Source organism: Pleurodeles waltl, chromosome 11 (genome assembly GCF_031143425.1).
Source record: "Pleurodeles waltl isolate 20211129_DDA chromosome 11, aPleWal1.hap1.20221129, whole genome shotgun sequence".
NCBI classification, from domain to species: Eukaryota; Metazoa; Chordata; class Amphibia; order Caudata; family Salamandridae; genus Pleurodeles; species Pleurodeles waltl.
The window spans coordinates 118,430,685-118,442,529 of record NC_090450.1 but is presented as its reverse complement, the minus strand read 5'-3'; positions in this window follow the sequence as shown (position 1 = coordinate 118,442,529).

Sequence of the window (11,845 nt, the reverse complement as noted above, 5' to 3'; positions counted from 1 at the left end):
GGGAGGGAGGAGGGAGACGAGGAGGTGGGGGTCACAGAGGTGGTAGTGACTGTTGGCATGTCTGCATCGGAATGTTGCGTGTGTGAATGTCTGGGTGATCTGTGGTGCTTATGTTTGGATGAGCTTCTCTTGGGTGTTGAGGTGTGTGCAGGCTGGTCTGATGGTGTGGGTGGGACAGGCAGAGGAACAGGAGACTGGGAGGAGGGAGTTAGTAGAGGCAGGCAGGAGACAGGGACAATGGCTGCCGTCAGTGCTGAGGCCAGAGCCTGGAACGATCGCTGATGGGCAGCCTGACCCGAATGAATGCCCTCCAGGTACGCATTGCTGCGATGAACCTCCCTCTCCACCCCCTGGATGGCATTCAAAAGGGTAGTCTGCCCAACAATGAGCGTTCGGAGGAGGTCAATGACCTCCTCACTGAGGGCAGCGGGGGTAACAGGGGCAGGGCCTGAGGTGCCTGGGGCGAAGGAGATGCCCGGCTTCCTGGCAGAGCGGGCACGGGGCGAACGCGGAGGGGCTGCTGGGAGGGCGGAGATGGTGCGCTGGGTGGCGGCTGTACCTGTAATGGCGGGGGGCACGGATGGTGCCACCCCCGCAAGGGAGCCCCCTTCCGAGGACGTGTCCGTGTCGCTGCAGGCTCCAGTCGTCCCCGTCGTGGAGCTCCCCTCGCCCTCCGTCTCACTGGTCCAGTCTGACTCTGTGGCATGGCCCTCCTGGGCCATGTGAGATGCAGCTCCCTCCTGCCCCGATGCCACTTCTCCTCCGCCTGATGATGCTGATGCACACAAGCACAGAAAGACAAACAAAAAGGGGGGGGGAGAGAGAAATAAAGGGATATTGAGTACATGGATCTCCGGTACAGTTAGCGGACATGACAGACACAGATGCCCCCTGCACTACGTTGCGCACTTGTGGTCCGCTACGCATTCCGTGGAACATGCCCTACACGCCTAGAGTTGTCAACTGCACCCATGGATGACACGGCCCAGGGATGGCTGTACTGACACACTACTGAGGGTGGTGGCTGGGGACACAGGGGCTTACGGGGGTGCCCAGCCTACAGATATCGCCCTGGCCTAGGGGGACCCACAGCCCTCCTCCCCCACCCAGACACCTCCACTGCACGACAACAGAGTAGATGATGCTTCTACTCACCCCCTTGTGTCTGCTGTGCTGCCCTCACGCGCCCATCCAAATCAGGGTAGGCCACCGCCAGGATCCGGAACATCAGGGGGCTCAGTTGACGGCAGGCACCCCGCCTACGTTGGGAGGCCATCCCCAGCAGAGACTCGGCGGTCTTCTTTGTCCCGCGGCGGATGTCCTCCCACCTCTTGCGGCAGTGGGTGCCCCGTCGATGGTGGACCCCCAGGCCCCGGACTTCCTTGGCGATGGCACGCCAAATCCCAATCTTCTCATGGGCGCGGACCTATGTGACACGTACAGGGAGGGAGAAATACCACGTTCAAGTTACTCAGCATTTTCCTTTCCAGTGGCCCAACGCCCCCCATCCCCGCCAGGCCCCCCGCCATGCCCAACATGCACCCCATCCCCGCCAGGCCCCCCGCCATGCCCAACATGCCCCCCATCCCCGCCAGGCCCCCCGCCATGCCCAACATGCACCCCATCCCCGCCAGGCCCCCCGCCAGGCCCCCCGCCATGCCCAACATGCACCCCATCCCCGCCAGGCCCCCCGCCAGGCCCCCCGCCATGCCCAACATGCCCCCCATCCCCGCCAGGCCCCCCGCCATGCCCAACATGCACCCCATCCCCGCCAGGCCCCCCGCCAGGCCCCCCGCCATGCCCAACATGCCCCCCATCCCCGCCAGGCCCCCGCCAGGCCCCCCGCCATGCCCAACATGCACCCCATCCCCGCCAGGCCCCCGCCAGGCCCCCCGCCATGCCCAACATGCCCCCCATCCCCGCCAGGCCCCCCGCCATGCCCAACATGCCCCCCATCCCCGCCAGGCCCCCGCCAGGCCCCCCGCCATGCCCAACATGCACCCCATCCCCGCCAGGCCCCCGCCAGGCCCCCCGCCATGCCCAACATGCACCCCATCCCCGCCAGGCCCCCCGCCAGGCCCCCCGCCATGCCCAACATGCCCCCCATCCCCGCCAGGCCCCCGCCAGGCCCCCCACCATGCCCAACATGCACCCCATCCCCGCCAGGCCCCCGCCAGGCCCCCCGCCATGCCCAACATGCACCCCATCCCCGCCAGGCCCCCCGCCAGGCCCCCCGCCATGCCCAACATGCACCCCATCCCCGCCAGGCCCCCGCCAGGCCCCCCGCCATGCCCAACATGCACCCCATCCCCGCCAGGCCCCCCGCCAGCCCCAACATGCCCCCCATCCCCGCCAGGCCCCCGCCAGGCCCCCCGCCATGCCCAACATGCACCCCATCCACGCCAGGCCCCCCGCCAGGCCCCCCGCCATGCCCAACATGCCCCCCATCCCCGCCAGGCCCCCGCCAGGCCCAACATGCACCCCATCCCCGCCAGGCCCCCAAGCCAGCCAGTGGCCCCAAATCCAGATAGAATTACACTCACTTGTTGGTCTGGAGGACCGTAGAGTAGCGCATACTGGGGGAGGACCCCATCCACAAGTTTCTCCAACTCCTCGCCAGTGAAGGCAGGGGCCCTTTCCCCAGTCGCAGCAGCCATTGTCCCTTCCAGACCGAGGTCACAGCAACACTTGCAGTATAGGTCCTCTCCTGTGAAAGTTCAAGTCGCAAGTGGATAAGTAGATAGAAAATGGCGGTCACGTCCGCGGCGGTGCGTACCGCGGCGGTGCGTCCCGCCACCGCCGGCGCCCTTCACCATTGGCTCCTGAAACCCATAGGCTTCAATGTTAACCAATGCGGCTTCGCGCCGCGGTCTTGGCCCGCCGCCCGCCGCGGTGTGCCACGCCAGCGCATTGACCTCACATCCCATTGTCACACTTCACAGGTCAGGCAGCCGCCATTTCCAGGGCCCACATGGCTCAATTTCAACTGCGTCACACAGGCCTAGGCCTTGCATAGCCACTCATACACGCCATTCACTGCATAGAGAATCGTATACTGTGCTAGCTGTGAGTACGTACCTGTGGGTTGCCTGACTGTGTGCTCCATGTTGTCCTTCCTAGGCACCGTCCGCTGGGTTGGGCGAGGAGACGGATGAATCCTCCCGTGTACCGACCGCTGGTGGACCTGTCGACAATGGAAGAACGCCACATTATCCTGACCTACCGTCTTAACCGTGCCACTATCCATGAACTGTGTGCCCGGCTGGAGCCCGACCTGATGTCCCCCATCCGCCAACCCACAGGGATTCCCCCTCTGGTGCAGGTCATGTCAGTACTCCATTTCTTGGCAAGTGGGTCATTTCAGACAACAGTGGGAATTGCTTCTGGGATGTCTCAGCCCATGTTTTCAAAGGTGTTATCCAGAGTGTTGTCTGCCCTGATGAAATCCGTGAGGAACTACATCATTTTCCCTGAGGTGGGCGAACTGGCTACAGTGAAGGGTGATTTCTACGCCCTTGGACATATTCCCAACGTAATTGGTGCCATTGATGGGACCCATGTGGCTTTGGTTCCCCCAAGAGACAGGGAGCAGGTGTACAGGAACAGAAAAAGTTACCATTCAATGAACATCCAGGTGGTGTGTTTGGCTGACCAGTACATCTCGCATGTAAATGCCAAATTCCCAGGGTCAGTGCATGACGCCTACATCATGCGGAATAGCAGCATCCCTTACGTGATGGAACAGCTACAGAGACACCGTGTATGGCTAGTGGGGGACTCTGGGTACCCCAACCTGTCGTGGCTACTGACCCCAGTAAGGAATCCCCGGACCAGGGCAGAGGAACGGTACAATGAGGCCCATGGGCGTACTAGGAGGGTGATCGAACGCACCTTTGGCCTCCTAAAGGCCAGGTTTCGCTGCCTGCATATGACCGGGGGATCCCTAATGTACTCACCTAAGAAGGTGTGTCACATCATCGTGGCCTGCTGCATGCTTCACAACCTGGCTTTGCGCCGCCAGGTGCCTTTCCTGCAGGAGGATGGTCGAGACGGTGGTGTTGTGGCAGCGGTGGAACCTGAGGAGAGTGACGAGGAGGAAGACGACGGGGCTGAAACAGACAACAGGGACAGAATCATTGAACAGTACTTCCAATAGGACACAGGTAACATTTCAAAGATAATTTAGTAAAAGTTAACTACTCTGCAGCATCTCTGCTGCCTGTCTATTTGCCCCAGTGTATGATGACTGAGTTTTGGCTTTTCCCTCCCTATTTCAGATCTGGGGTCCCCACTACGAGTCCTGTGCTTCGTTTCCCCATGGACTACAGCTTTGTGGCAGCTGTTTGTTGACTTCACCATGTACAAGGACATATTTGCACTGTCATGTCAATTACAATCTATTGAAATCACAGCCAGACTCCTGATATTTTGGTGCAAAATAGGTGTTTATTGAAGTGCTCAAAATGGGATGGGTGGTTTCAAGTGGGTGGGGGCTATGGTGAAGGAATGTCCATGGCAGAGTCCAGAGTAACAGTCACACAGGTGCATTGTCCAGAGGCCTGTGGAGAGATGGAGCATGGGCAGTTCGAGGATGGACAGGGTGACAATGTGGGACAGTGGGATGACATCAGGTGGTATCCATTGCTGGCGGGGGTCTTGACATCCTACTCTGTCTTGCGAGATCTCAGGGCCCTCTTGCGGGGTGGTTCTTCTCCTGCAGGAGGTGGGGGTCTGGTGGGCTGCTGCTGTGCGGGGGCCTCCTGTCCACTAGCGCCGGCGGAGGTGGATGGCTGTTCTTGGTCCCGGCTAGTGGCAGGGGCCCTTGGGTGTTGTTCAGTGTCCGCCCTGCTGTTTACGAGGTCCTGCAGCAGCCCTACCATGGTAACCAGGGTGGTGTTGATGGCTCGGATGTCCTCCCTGTACCCCCGATAGTGTTCCTCCTGCAGCACCTGGATCTCCTGGAACCGGGCCAGTACCGTCGCCATCGTCTCCTGGGAGCGGTTGTATGCTCCCATGATGGTGGTGAGGACCTCGTGGAGAGTGGGTTCCCTGGGCCTCTCCTCCCCCCCCTGTCGCACAGCTGCCCGCCGAGTTGGCCTGTTTCCCTGGGCCTCTGCCCCCTGGCCGGTGTGCCCACTACCACTGCCCCCAGGTCCCTGTTGTTGTTGGGGTGGTGGGTTATCCTGGGTGCCCTGTAGTGGTAGACACACCGCAGATTGACGCGCCCTGGAGACAGAGGCATGGGCCCGCTGGGTGGGAGCTGTGCTGGTGTTCCCAGAGGGGTTAGGGTCTATAGTGGCCTGTGCCTGTGTGAGGGGAACCGACTGTCCAGAGGTCCCCGATGGTCCGGGCTGGTCATCGGTGTCCAGATCGACAGAGCTGCTGTCATCGCTGACGGCCTCTTGGGTGGGGGGTGTGGATAATTCTGGCCCCTCCGCCGCGGTGTGTTGACGGTCGGGTCCTGCAGGGGTATAGAGGTATGGTTATAGTTTCAATGTGTGGCATATGGGTGTATCTGTGGGTTCCCGTGTCCCCAAGTGCTGGCATTCGTGTGTGGGGGCTTTGGTGAGGGTGGCTTGTGGGGGGGATGTGTATATGCATTGGGCATGCTTTGGTGATGGGTGTCCATGCTTAGTGGACGCATGCAGGCCTAGGTTTTGGGATGTGTGGGTTGTGATGGTGAGACATTGGCGGGGAATAGGTGTGCTGGGGGTGGGGGTGAGGATGGTGGTGGGGGTGAGGATGGTGGTGGGGGTGAGGGTGGGGGTGAGGATGGGGGTGGGGGTGAGGGTGGGGTTCGAGGATGGGGGTGAGGGTTGGGGTCTGATTTGGCATGCAGGTGGGGGGGAAGCAGTATTGAAGCTTCAACTTACCAGTATCCATTCCTCCGCCGACTCCTGCGAGGCCGTCAGGATGCAGGATGTTCAAGACTTCCTCCTCCCATGATGTGAATTGTGGGGGTTGAGGTGGGGGTCCTCCGCCAGTCTTCTGCACGGCGATGTTGTGCCTGGATACCATGGAACGCACCTTCCCCCGTAGGTCGTTCCATCGCTTCCTGATGTCTTCCCGATTTCTGGGGTGCTGTCCCACTGCGTTCACCCTGTCGACAATCCTCTGCCATAGCTCCGTCCTCCGGGCAATGCTGGTGTATTGGACCTGTGTGCCGAACAGCTGGGGCTCTACACGAACGATTTCCTCCACCATAACCCTGAGTTCTTCGTCTGTGAAGCGGGGTTGTCTTTGGGGTGCCATGGGGTGGTGTGTATGATGTGTGGGGTGGAGTATGTGTATTTAAGTGAGTTGAGTGTGGTGGTGTGTGTTGTTTTGTGTGTGGATAGTGTGTGGGTGATGGTGTTGAGTGGCTGTGGCTGTTATGTTTTGGATCCTGGTGTCTCTCTCTTGCCTTCTTTACGATTTTGTAAGCGTAGGGGTTTGTGGGTGATGTGGGTGGGTGTTTTATATTGTATTGTGTGTGTGGGAGTGGTGTGTGTATGTGTATCAGGTGTGTGGGATTCAAATCGACCAATGTGGGTGAGTTTTGTTCGTTGGTGGGTATTCTGACCGCGCCGGTGTGTCCCGCCAATGGAATACCGCGTTTGAATGACCGCCGCGTGGATTCGTGGGTCGTAATGGGATGGGCGTATTTCTGTTGGCGTGGCGGTGGAGGTTTGGTCACCTCCACCTTTCCGCCGACCGCTGGTCTGGCGGTCTGTTGTGGCGGTCGGATTTTCGGAGGTTTGCCTTCTGCGGGTCAGAATGACCGTGGCGGGTTTCCGCGACCGCGGCGGGATTATGGAGGATTTCTGACCGGCGGTAGGCGCCTTTTACCGCCGAGGTCAGAATGACCCCCAGAGTGTAAAGCATTCAAATATCACAAAACAGTAATTAAATAAAAGACAGGAAACAGTTTAAAAATCCAAAATCAATTTATAAAAATGGATTATATTTTTATCTTTAAAATGACACCAAAACAAATAATATCAGATAAGGGGAACCGGAGATATGATTTTTTAAAGAATTAATGCTTTCTAGGGCATAGAAGCAACCAGCGCTCAAATGGTTAAAAAAGGTCACACTGGAAAGGAACAAAGGGCCATATGTAAGAACACATTTTCCCATAGGCACAGAATGGGTAAAAAGCTTTGCTACATCTGGCCCAAAGTCCAGAGTTCAGGCTATCCACGAGGCAACACTGTCACACTTACTTTCAGAAGTGTTTGATTCAGGAAAGTGGGCCACAGCACCAGCCAAGGGTTCAGAGGCTCTGGTATGCCTCTTGGGGTCTGGAACAACAATTTCCACAATGCACCTCTTCAACTTATGGAGTTGCTCCAAACGTCTCCAAACTTCTGGATCTTCTTCCAGAGGTCCTTTTTGTGTCCCTGAAGTGTCCACAACTTGATCCAAGGTTCCAGAAGCTCTGAGTTGCTCCTTGGGAGTTGGGACTACAATTCCCAGAATGCACCTGGTCAGAATCCTCAAATGGCCACTGGACACTGGTCAGCTGGGCTCTGCTTGCAGGACTTGATGCAGGGTACTCTGGGCAGCTCCTTTGCACCTGTAGCAAACAGGGAGTCCCTTCTTGAAGCAGTAGAAGACAGGTAAAGTCCTTTTAGTGGTGAAGCCCAACTGTGCAGCTGGTGCAGGCCTCCAGCGTGCAGTGTCCAGTTGCAGGTCAGGGGTCCAGCAGGGCAGTCCTTCTCCTGTAGTTCTTCCTTGTTGGAATCTGATAGGGATTTGAGGTGTGGGTGCAGGTCTGACAGTTGTATTCCTGCTCCTGGGTGAATAACAGGGGGGTCCTGGTTCTCCAATAAGGGGCAGGGTCCTTCCCCCTGTGATGACCACTTCCTGGGAAGTGTGGCAAAAATCAATCCCAGGGAGCAACATTCCTCAAAAATCCATCATGGCTGAAACTGATTTTTGGAGGTTACATCAGGCTGAGCCCACCCACTGGTGTTACTAAAAATCCTAAACACATCCCTCTCCTGCCCTCTCCTAATCTATTCAAGGGGGCACCTAATTGTCTGGGTTTGCAGGATGTGGGGGGGGTGTTGCTGGGTTGCTCCAAATGTCCTTCTCTTCCTTTGAAGACCAGTTTGGCAGCCCTCCCCCTTCCTGCCTCACCATCTGCTGAGGGGAGATCTCCTCCCACAGGCACATCTCTTTGTGTGAAGCCAGGCCACTTCACACTTAATTAATGCAGCCTGGCCAGGCTGCCAGAGGCTGGCCAATCAGAGCACAGCAGCAAAAACACTGCAGGGCTGAAGTTGGCAACTTTTCAGGTAAAGTTTAAAACTCTTTACCTGAACAAGTTATATTAAATCAAACAACTGGAAGTTGTGAGATTTATTATAACAATTAATTTGATACCAAACTCTTGGTATCTGTTACTAAAGGGGACCTTTAAAATTAAAATAAAGTCTCCCCATTCTAGCCTATGGCGGCCATTCACTACAATGAGGTGAAAACATATTTGGCTGTTTTTACCTCACCAGGGCTTATAAAACTATTTTTATAAGGCCCCTGCTTATAGTTACATGGCACCCAGCCCTAGGGCTACATAGGGCACACCTTAGGGGTGACTTATATGTAAAAATAAGGTAGTTTAAGACTTTGGAACTAATTTGAATTCCAAAGTCGAATTTGCATATAACTTTAATTTAAAAGCAGCCAGCAAGGCAGGCCTGCCTTTAAAATGACACTGTGCACCTCAGCAGTGTACCTACGGTTGCACTACCTATGCTGGGGTCCCTAAACCTACATGCCCTACCATATACTAGGGACCTATAGGTAGGTTGACTTAGGCAATTATAATTAGCCTAATTTGCATACTGATTTTGCACAGAGAACAGGCCCTGGGACTGGTTAAATCAGGAAAACACCAGCAAAAAGTGGAAAATGGGGGCAAAAAGTTAGGGGGCCTCTGCAATCAGCCCTGTTCTCTCACACAAGCCCCCACAGCCCACACAACCAGGAGACTCAACTCAACCCTGGGAGAGTCTTTCTGGCTCGTCAGGCAAGGCAGATAGTGAAGAGAACAGGCTGTCCCTTTGCTGGTCCTACTCTCTGTCAACTTGGGTAGTGAGGTGCCCACCTCCCCTACTGGTAACTTTGCTAGGGCAACACCTAGCTTACCAAAGAGGTCACCCAACACCTGAGCAACCCCACCATGACCAACAGGGTCAGGGGGCCTACTTTGCTTTTGGCCCTGGGGTCTGCCTCCCAGGCCAAGTACAGTGCTGCCAGGAAGCCTAGCACCCAGCAGAGGCTACTGACAGCTGTCAGTACCCAGAACCACATCCTAAGCTCTCCACTGACAGGTGAGCTGCTTTAGGGGCAGCTGTGGGGTCCTGGCACCCCTCTTCCTGTCTAGAGTGGGGGGCTACCACCTCCTGTGGCAGACACCCTCCTTCCACTTTCCCTTCTGTCAGTGCAGGGGCAACACCTGCATCTGGACAGCTGCCTGACTACTCAGGACTTCCTTGGGGTCAGGTGAGGCCTCACCAGTGCCAACTCCTGGGCTCCCCCCTACTGGGACAGAAGGCCTTTGGCTCCCTGGAGCTCTCTTTTAGTGTGTCCCAGCCTTCCATTTCTTCTTTCCTTTTCTTGGGGACCCCTGTCTCCTAACTGTAGGGACTGACTCCCCAGGACTTTGGGTTGGGGGGACGCCCTGGGCGACCACCCCATCTGGGACCAGACACACCTCTGGGAGGTCATTGCCCACGATACAATCTAGGGGGAGGTCAGCACCCTCCCTCTCTAGGGGCACTATGGCTACAGGTTTGGAGGTGACCTCCCCTGTGTCTATCCTGACTTTCCTGGTCTCTCCTGGGACATACATGTCTGGGTTCACTAACCGGTCACTCATTCGCTATAGTGTGACTGGCACAGGTGTCTCTCAGGCCAATGGTAGGGATCCCATTCACCTGAATGGGGTGAAAGTGCCTACTCCCACCCTCAGGGATCACCAGCTTACCATCTGGTCCTGTCTCCCAGCCCAATGCTAGGAGGACTTCATCATCTGAGGAGTCCTCCTCCATGGCTACACTGGACAGCCCAGTGCTAACCACCTTCTTTGGACAGGCTGCATCTCCTCTGAAGTGACTTATCTACTGACAGTCAAAGCAAGCCTTACTGTCCAAGAGCTATTTTAACCCTGGGTCTCCCTGTCTCTGCTTGTCAGAGTGGGAGTGGGATTTACTCTCCACCTTCTTAGGGTTCTGGGGTACAGAGTGAGTCTCTGTGGTGGGCTTACCACCTCCCTCCTTAAGTTTTTGGGGACATGACTCCCCCCCCCTTCTTGGAGTCTCCTCCCTGGGACTTGACAACCACCCTGGTTCTCAACCACTCATCAGCTGCCTCCCCCAGCTCTCTAGGGTTGGTCAGCTTAGAGTCCACTAGATGCTGGCGTAACCTTTCTTGGATACAATTGATCATATTGTATAACCTCTCATAAGTATTTACTTTGTTACCATGAATCCAGCCCTCTAGTGCCTTAAGTGAGGTGTCTAGAAAGTCAACTCAAGACTGGGTAGTGCCCTTCTGGGTGTCCCTGAACTTCATCCTATACTGCTCTGGGATCAGACCAAACTTTTTAGTTAAGCATCTCTTCATACTGGGGTATGAATCTGCCTCCACCCCCTCAAGGTTAGGAGCCTATCCCTTCCAGAGTTTGGGACCAACTCCCAAAGAAGTGAACCCCAGTACTGAGGCTTAACTCTCCTCATCTGGAGGGCCCTCTTGAAGGCCCCCAGCCACTTATCTATGCCATCCCCCTCTACATAGGCAGGAACCACCCCCTTGGGTAATCTGGGACAAACCCCCACCCATGGACACCTCAGCTTCTCTGTCGCTGCCACCATCTTTTTTCTCTTTCTTTGCCCACTTTTTCTTTTCTAGGGCCAGCTTCTCTGCCTCCAAAGCTATAAATGCTAGCTGGGCCTCCAGCTCTCTTTCCCTGAGGGACAAGTTCTCTCCTCCTGAAGGGACCCCTTTCCCCCAACTAGCTTTGGGTATGACCCTAGTGACTATGTGGAGTGAGGACCGGTCTTCCTCATCCTCACTTAGGCTCAGATGCCCTCCCTCCCCTGAGTGTTTGGAGCTAGCATCCTCCCCTACTTCTTCCTCCACTGGAGCTTCCTCTGAGCCTACTTCTTGGGCCTCATCCCATGCTGTCAGGGATTTAATCAGGACATGCTTCCTGAGGTCAGTGGTTGCAGGCAACCCCCTTGCAGTACACAACCCCCTAAGCTGGACTACTATCAGTGTGGGTAGGCTAGCCAGATCAAGCTCCGTGGTTCCCTAGTTTTGTGTCAACAAAAACTTTTTGCAAAAATTGGAAACAAGAATTTAGAAAAATCACAAAAATTCAATAATTGAAATTAATCCAAATTAAAAACAATTTTTGCACTAGGACAATTTAAAGGATTTTTAATTTGTTTTACTTAAAACTGCAATGTGATACTGAACACAAGTACAGGATCCACCACTGCGCACCAAAAATGTTGGAAAATGGGTTATTGGTAAGGGCAGGTAAGTACCTACACTTAGCAATAGGCCACTGACCTTCTCTCACACATGGCATTTTGCTTCTTCTATGTATGCTGCAGGATGCAGCACACATAGAAAAAGCAAAATACGATGAGGAATAAAAACATTCCTCCTCGTTTTTCCATGCTAATGCCACCCCTGGGGTGGCAATTATTTTTGCCGCTGCCTCAGGTTTACGACAACTCATAAATCTGAGGCAGCGTCAAAAGCAATGGGTGTTGCGGTGGAACGCCCACAGCAACACCCATTGCACACCCCTCTGAAGCAGAAAACTGAGTCTGAGGGGCCCATATCT